This window comes from Centroberyx affinis, unplaced genomic scaffold, assembly GCF_046629955.1.
Source record: "Centroberyx affinis isolate AG114_WGS23_722 - 3 ecotype Tasmania unplaced genomic scaffold, CSIRO-AGI_Caff_v1 ptg005081l_1, whole genome shotgun sequence".
Classification (NCBI taxonomy): Eukaryota; Metazoa; Chordata; class Actinopteri; order Beryciformes; family Berycidae; genus Centroberyx; species Centroberyx affinis.
In genome coordinates, this window is record NW_027282514.1 from 58,379 (window position 1) to 65,433 (window position 7,055).

General features: G+C 41.5%; 1 protein-coding gene across 2 annotated transcripts in view; it reads right to left on the reverse strand.

Moving 5' to 3' along the window:
* Window positions 1-1,246, reverse strand: part of cpeb4b (cytoplasmic polyadenylation element binding protein 4b) — a 34,739-nt gene extending 33,493 nt beyond the window's left edge. For both annotated transcript variants that reach the window (XM_071545959.1, XM_071545958.1), the window contains exon 1: window positions 837-1,246. The gene's annotated coding sequence lies outside the window, so the exon portion shown is untranslated. The remainder of the gene's footprint in view (window positions 1-836) is intronic.
* Between the last annotated feature and the right edge of the window lie 5,809 nt (window positions 1,247-7,055).

Below are 7,055 nucleotides of genomic sequence, written 5' to 3' on the forward strand. Positions count from 1 at the left end.
ACAGGATGGCATGCACTGAGTTAGCAATCTGTCCCTCTCATGCCATTTTAGATTAAGAGATTTGGCTGACAACTAGGAAATGGACATTGTCATTTTTCTTGTGACATACAAGATCTTTTTTGTTGGGTCTGTTTTACTCCCTCGATGAATTCCTGGACATATGATAATGACACTACATCGTCAAATGAATAAGCTCATTCTTGCACTGAACAATCTAGCATTCTTACAATGGGCAGCTGAAAAAAAGCCAAGCAGTTACATCTTTGGCTAATTATAACCCCGTGACGTTGCCAACTTGTAAGTCTAGAGCTGAGCTGCTGATAGCCACCGACCTGGCTAGTAAGCACTGCTGTGTCGAGCCGACACATCCTCCATTGGAGACAGCTTCCTAGCGCAAACCAATTGACAGACAATTTATCAACCGCAGTGTAACCTTACCGAATACGTTACAATACATACAAATCAGCAAAAATACAGAATAACAACAAGTCACGGACCCAACGTTCAAAAACAGGAGAAAAACACTCGACCTTGTTTGACAGCTGTCAAAAATCTATCTGGAGATAACCTTAAAATACATCATAGATGTAAGACATATTCGATGTAATCTCTTCTTACTTTGATCGAAATATTACCAATAGAATCACACATTATTTTTTCAGTATTACAGCTTTAAATATGCGTTGACAATCGCAAGTCGAGCAGTTTAAATACACCGGACGGGTTAGCTGGACAGCTAACATTAACGTCGTTAGCTAACGCTAGCTAGCTAGCTAGTTAACGTTAGCACGAATGCTAGCTGGACAGATTGGATAGCGAATAAAATCTCTTTTCACCTTTTGGTTACCACCTTCGATCCCGGTGACGACTCGGTTGAGATCCTTCCCTTGGGTCGAGAGCAAATGTGATGTCCTTGACGAAAGTGTACAGCAAGCAAAGCTTATGAGAGGTTATATTTGATAGCTGACTCGTACAGTACAGTCGGTCAGCTTTTTTTCTCCCTTCTCCTGACGTGTCCTGCTTGCTCAATGACACAGCTCTCTCTCTCCTGCCTCTAATCTGGATTCTATCATAAAAGAGATTTGCTAACGTGGCAACGTATGAAATTTATTCGGCCGCAGTTCTTTAACAAACCCTATTCGATCGGTTTCATTGTTTATATGATTTCAATATTTTCTGTCGCTAACTCTCTCTCTCTCTCTCTCCTACAGAGCCAGCCGAGTCCTGTGCTTCTTGGCTGCCCCTCTCTCCTGGAACCGACCGCGGCCGAATGACAGCGAGAGATCAGCCGCGACACACTTCCGGTTCTAGCACCGCCCCCCTCCGATGGCCACGCCCTCCACCAGCCACACCTCGACATGTGATTGGTTGCCCGGGCCCCAGCCTCGCCCATTTCTTCCACATGTAGCGGTCGTGCACCAATATGTTACCACCCACTGAGGTCGAAAATTACACCCAAAAAAAAAAAAAAAAAGAAAAAGAAAATCTCCGCCCAGTACGGTCGTGTCTTTTCACGATCCAGCTGGTATCAAGTCGTGAGAAAATTGGGATGCCCAACCCCCCTCCGAAGGGTAGAAGAGCATCCTTTTAGTCCAGCTTTTGAGCTCGTGTTCCTCCACTGTAAATGTATATGAATCAGGAAGTTATAATATCATATTAGTAGCTGCTCTGTTTGCTTTGTCGAAGCTGGTATCACTTTCTCCATAACCCAGTTGCAATTTAAATGCTCATATTCTTCTTCACATCCCCATTATTTATCACTGCCATCAGAAATATATCCTATCCTATCCTATCTATTCTATTCAGATCATCAAGCAAAAAATGTGAGACTCTCCCCTTTTCTATAATGCAGAATGGGCAAGAATAGCCCACTGAGAAACTACATATTATTCTCTATTCTGCCAGATTTTCAGCCATCCGATCCTCTCTCTCCTGCATCACACACACACACACACACACACACCCACATGATTTCCCCACCTCTCTTTATCTCTGCCTCTCTGTCCTTCTCTCTGTCCTTCTCTCCTGTATGGTCATTATCACCTCGAGGTCATCAAACAGCTCGGAGTCTGTCAGTCTCACCGGCCCTCCATTGGCAGCGTTACACACAGCCACAAATGGCTATCTAATAAATCTGTCAGTTTGAGTCCAGCTGGGAGAGAGTGATAAATTAGGGGATCTGTAGTGTTTTGCGTTATGATTAAATGTGTGTAGGAAGGATGAGCAGGCAAAGGGAGGCGGATGTGGGATGGCAGGTATTGGCAGGGTTAGGGAGTGACAAGTTTAAAGTAATCCGATTTAAAGGGAGGGGGGAAAAAAATCACATTGCAGATGTCTGATAGTAACACTATTCACATTACAGCCGGAAAATTTGAATTAATTGTGCAAATAACCGCATATGCTCTGGTTTTTGTAGGTAAAGTATAGCTTCAAAAGAGTATTTTAGTCCGGTTACAATTTAATGCAGGCATTCACCAATTTGTAAAAAAAAAATATAGATATATATATATATATATATATATTTTTTTTTAAATACGCTTCCCAACCCTTAGTATAGAAGAGGAGACACATTTCAAACAGTTTTATCTTTGTAGCTTTTCTCGTTAGTTTTGCTCTTTAATGAGGCAAACCGTCCCCTGAACCACAACACTGATAACAGCTGTGGCTGAATGGAATTCAAATGTGTGTGTGTGTGTGTGTGTGTGTGTGTGTGTGTGTGTGTGTGTGTGTGTGTGTGTGTGCGCACGTGTGTGTGTGAGTGTGTGTGCGTCTGTGTGTGGAGTGCGATCATCTCCCACTGGTGCCACTCCAGCTATACTTGTCCACCACAATGGGAATCCCATTGTGTTTTTTTGGGGAGATGGATTACATTTTAGAATGGAGCGGCATTCTACCAATTCAAGATAAACCAATAAACCTCTCATTGTGTCATTTTTACGTGTCGTGTCCCTTCAAATGTATCATGGGCAACATTTAGATGTTCTTTAACAGATAATATGAAATTCTCTGAATTTAGAGTGCAAAGTACTCTGTCCAATCATTATCTTTTCTGGGATAATCCTATTAATCTTTTCATTGTGTAATGATAATGATATAATAATGTGGCAGTTATCTTCTAAAAAAATAATCCTTCTCCCTGCTTTGCTTTTTTAATCTCATAGATCCAACAACACACTATAGCACACATACAGTACAATAACACTTATAGTGAGATTATCTACTGTGATTATATATTGTCAATCCTGGTTGTGACCTCCATCACTTCTGTCCTCCTCCCCTCATTTTCTCATTTTCTCTTTTATGGTTCGCAAACAAAAACGCTCGCAGGGAAGCTTAATCATCAGAATCAGAAGGAGGGTTTTGATAGTACACTTAGAGCTTCAATCGTGTCTCCAACTGTATCTTTACATATGGCAGAGTATCCCTCTCACAGCGGGGTGGGTGATGAGGCAGAGTACTTGGTAAATGGATTTCTAGGACAGAATAACCGGTCTTACTGGCCCCACTCGAGAGACAACACCCTCTCCTCTCTCTCTCTCTCTCTCTCTCTCTCTCTCTCTCCCTCTATCTGTCTCGCTCTCTGTCACACACACAGATTAACACACACACACACACACTAACACACACTCTAATTTCCCATCTCCAAAGCAACCCAAAAACAAACACACAAAGCACAAGGGGAAATGGCATACATATTTATGAAATTATTTATGGAATCTATATTTCTGCATATAGAATGGATGTAGCTTCACTATACAAGGTTGCTGTGTTTCCAGCTACTGAGACGCTTATTTTGCCTTCTGTATGAATTAGCTAATAGCCGGTTTTAGCATGTGTTCTGTCCCTGGCGATGGTTTTGTGTGTACGCTTCCATATATCTCTCCAAGACTGGATAGGTGCTATGAATAAAACATTGAATCCATTAAAAAATTAATCGCCTTTACCTTAGGCATAATTATGGTGCAATTCCTCTCAGTGTGTGTGTGTGTGTGTGTGAGTGTGCATCTGTGTGCACAGAAGAGGCTTTGTGCGACGCATGCTCATGTGCATATTGCTGTTGTTGTGTGAAAACCTCATAACTCCAATTTTGGGGGGAGATTTTCATGTTTTAACTTCAACTGAAGGATTATCTGGTTTTCTGTGCGTTCAAGCTCATAAAACTCTTTCATCCAATTGGATAAACTCAAAAATGCATAGTGGTCAATCAGAAAAGAAGGCTGTTTTCCTTAGATCCTAAAAAGTTGGCATTTGGGAGATATGAGGTTTTCACCAGACAACAACTTTATTTGTGTATTTGTGTACATGTTTGCATGTTTGTTGTCTGAGAGAGAGAAAGAAAAAAGAAGAGACATGTCAGATGCAACAAAGCAGCATGAGGTTGTCTTGTATAGAGCTGTGTTCCTGCCCTATGAAATATTCAGAGAGTGTACACGTTGCTAACAAAACGGTGTGGACATGCTCCTGGGAGGCTTGGGACACAACAAGGTCCTCTGTCCTTCAGTTGAGGGGGGTATGAGGTGGAGTGTGTGTTTGTGTGTGTGTGTGGTTGGGGGGGGGGGGTGTAATTGCATTAAGCAAATACAAGAGAGGAGGACTTGAGAGAGGGGGAAGGAGACACTGGAAGGATGAGAGAGCTAAGAGAAACAAGGATCAGGGATCGATGCGAAATGGATAAAGTTGTTTTGGATGTTTACAAATGAAGCATTCTAATTGAAAAGTATATTTCGAAAACTCTATAGGAAATCATGATGAAAGTTGCCTTAAGTTTATTAGTCAATATCACTAAAAGATAGATGATTCAGTCTGTGAAAGTGTTCTAAATTTCTCAAATAAGGACTTAAGTTGCCCAATGTTCTATAATTATTTATAATCTTCACATACACACAGCTTTGCAACGCATGTTGGAAGTCACAGAAGCAGACTTGACAGATGACAGAGTCTGAATTAGCTTATCAATACTGCTACTATAACCAGAGTCGATTCCTCTGAATGTGCTCCTGGTCAGTGTTGGGTTCTTCCAATAACATTCACAATCATTCATAATGTCATTTAAAACACAAACCATTCATTTACTGCTGTTCTTTACAGTGAGGCACCGCGCCACTCCTTAGTCATTTTTTTGCTAACAACCCAAGACCTTTCACATCCTTCACCCATCCAGTGTGTGTATTTTGTCCTGGTGTGCTCTCCCTGGGGACTCTGTACTAATTAAGCCAAAGAGGTCTCTGCCGGGCAGCGGGGTGAGATGAGTGTTTGAAGGAGACACACATGGACTGTGTGTGCGTGTGTGTGTGTGTGTGTGTGTGTGTGTGTGTGTGTGTGTGTGTGTGTGTGAGTGTGTCACAAAGGCCAGGCTGATTTCATGACTCCTCTGGGTACAGGGGGTATAATAAATTACAACAGAGCAGCAGCTGGGGGTCTGTGACGTGTGCACGTTTGTGTGTGTGTGTGTGTGTGTGTGTGTGTGTGTGTGTGTGTGTGTTTCCTAGATTGTGCAAATATGTGGGTATGGGCGTAACCACATATTACAAAATGCATGATTTTGCACTGTAACAATGGAAACTAGGTGAAACTGGAAAATCTGTGTGTGTGTTTTTTTTTTGTCTCATTTGAGTCTAAAATTCTATTTGATCATGGTGCAATGTCTCATATAAAGGATGATGGGATATGACAAATTATATAAAAACTTCCAACTCTCTAATTCTCTTAAAAATGTGATCAAACATTTAGAAACAGAAGCAATTTTATTTGGAGAGACACCAAGTTCAGGGAGAAAATTAGCAAAATTTGCATAATTAGCATATTTGGCATAGAAAATCAGCGCTCATGGATTACCCATTTTTGCCCCGAAGTATGGTGGTAGTGATGATAATATTCTAACCAGATTTGAGCTGTGCAGAAATTACAACCAGAAAGTTTAACAAAGAATTATGTGAAAGCCCTGAAAGATTTTACCAACTACTGCCATTGGTTTAGCTGCAACTTAACTGATCCCTGTGGGGAAATTGGGTTAAGGATATACATTATAGTATCAGTATAATTATGTTTGTCTACCTTGGACTGTGTGACAGTTTGCAAAATGTGTTGCTGTCATGTGTCGCCTCCAGCCGCGTCAAGCCAAATTCACTTGTTCATTCACTGTTAATGACAAATAAAGGGGATTCTGATTCTGCTTATTATCATCTAATTGCATTGTCATTTTTCATAAAATTCAAGGTGAGAAAAACATTCTGAAAAAAAAAGTTTTGATTTGCCCAAGGGATGTGTGTCTGTGTGTGTGAATGTGTGTTTATGTGTGTGTGTGAAATCAACTGAGAAGCTGTACCTCTACAGCAGGTTTCAGACTGGTTTCATTTACCTTCTGGGCTCTTGTCCATGCTGATGCGTTTGGCTGGTTGACAGGTCCAGACAGGACAGACCGGGTTGGGAAAGAGCAGGACAGATGCAGCGGCCATCTTGAAGGAAACATCCAACCTCAGATACTCTTCAACTGTTATGTATTATGTGATGTTCAATTCATTCCCGGAGTTATTTTGTGATCAAGTGTTATAAATTACTTTTTTGGTGTAGCCACTTTCCCTCAACTTGCCTCATCTACTTCTGCTTCAGTTTGTGATTTCCTACATTTCCCAGAATGCCTTTCGACAACCCCCAGAGAACTGGTGTGAACTTGCTGCATTCAGCTGTGGGTTATAATGTGTAGGAGGAGAGAGCGATAGCGATAGTGTCAGCGATAGTGATAGAAAAAGTGAGAATCGCACCCCTTACTCAAAACACAACATGTGTTGTGGCTGCATTGCATTCTGGTCTATTGAGGCTTCTGTCAGGGCAGAAATTGGTATCTTTACCTACACCTTTGTAGCATGCATTGTATCTTTAATGGTTACCTCATCATGTAAAGATAAATAAAAATTCCGACCAATAATACTATCACAGATTTTTGAGTAATCCCGCCCCTCTGCTCCTCCCATCAAATAAAACCGCCTTTCTCTCCCCAACTGATATCCCATTGATCCCTCCTCTCCCCTCCCCACATTATGCCCCGCCCCAATATC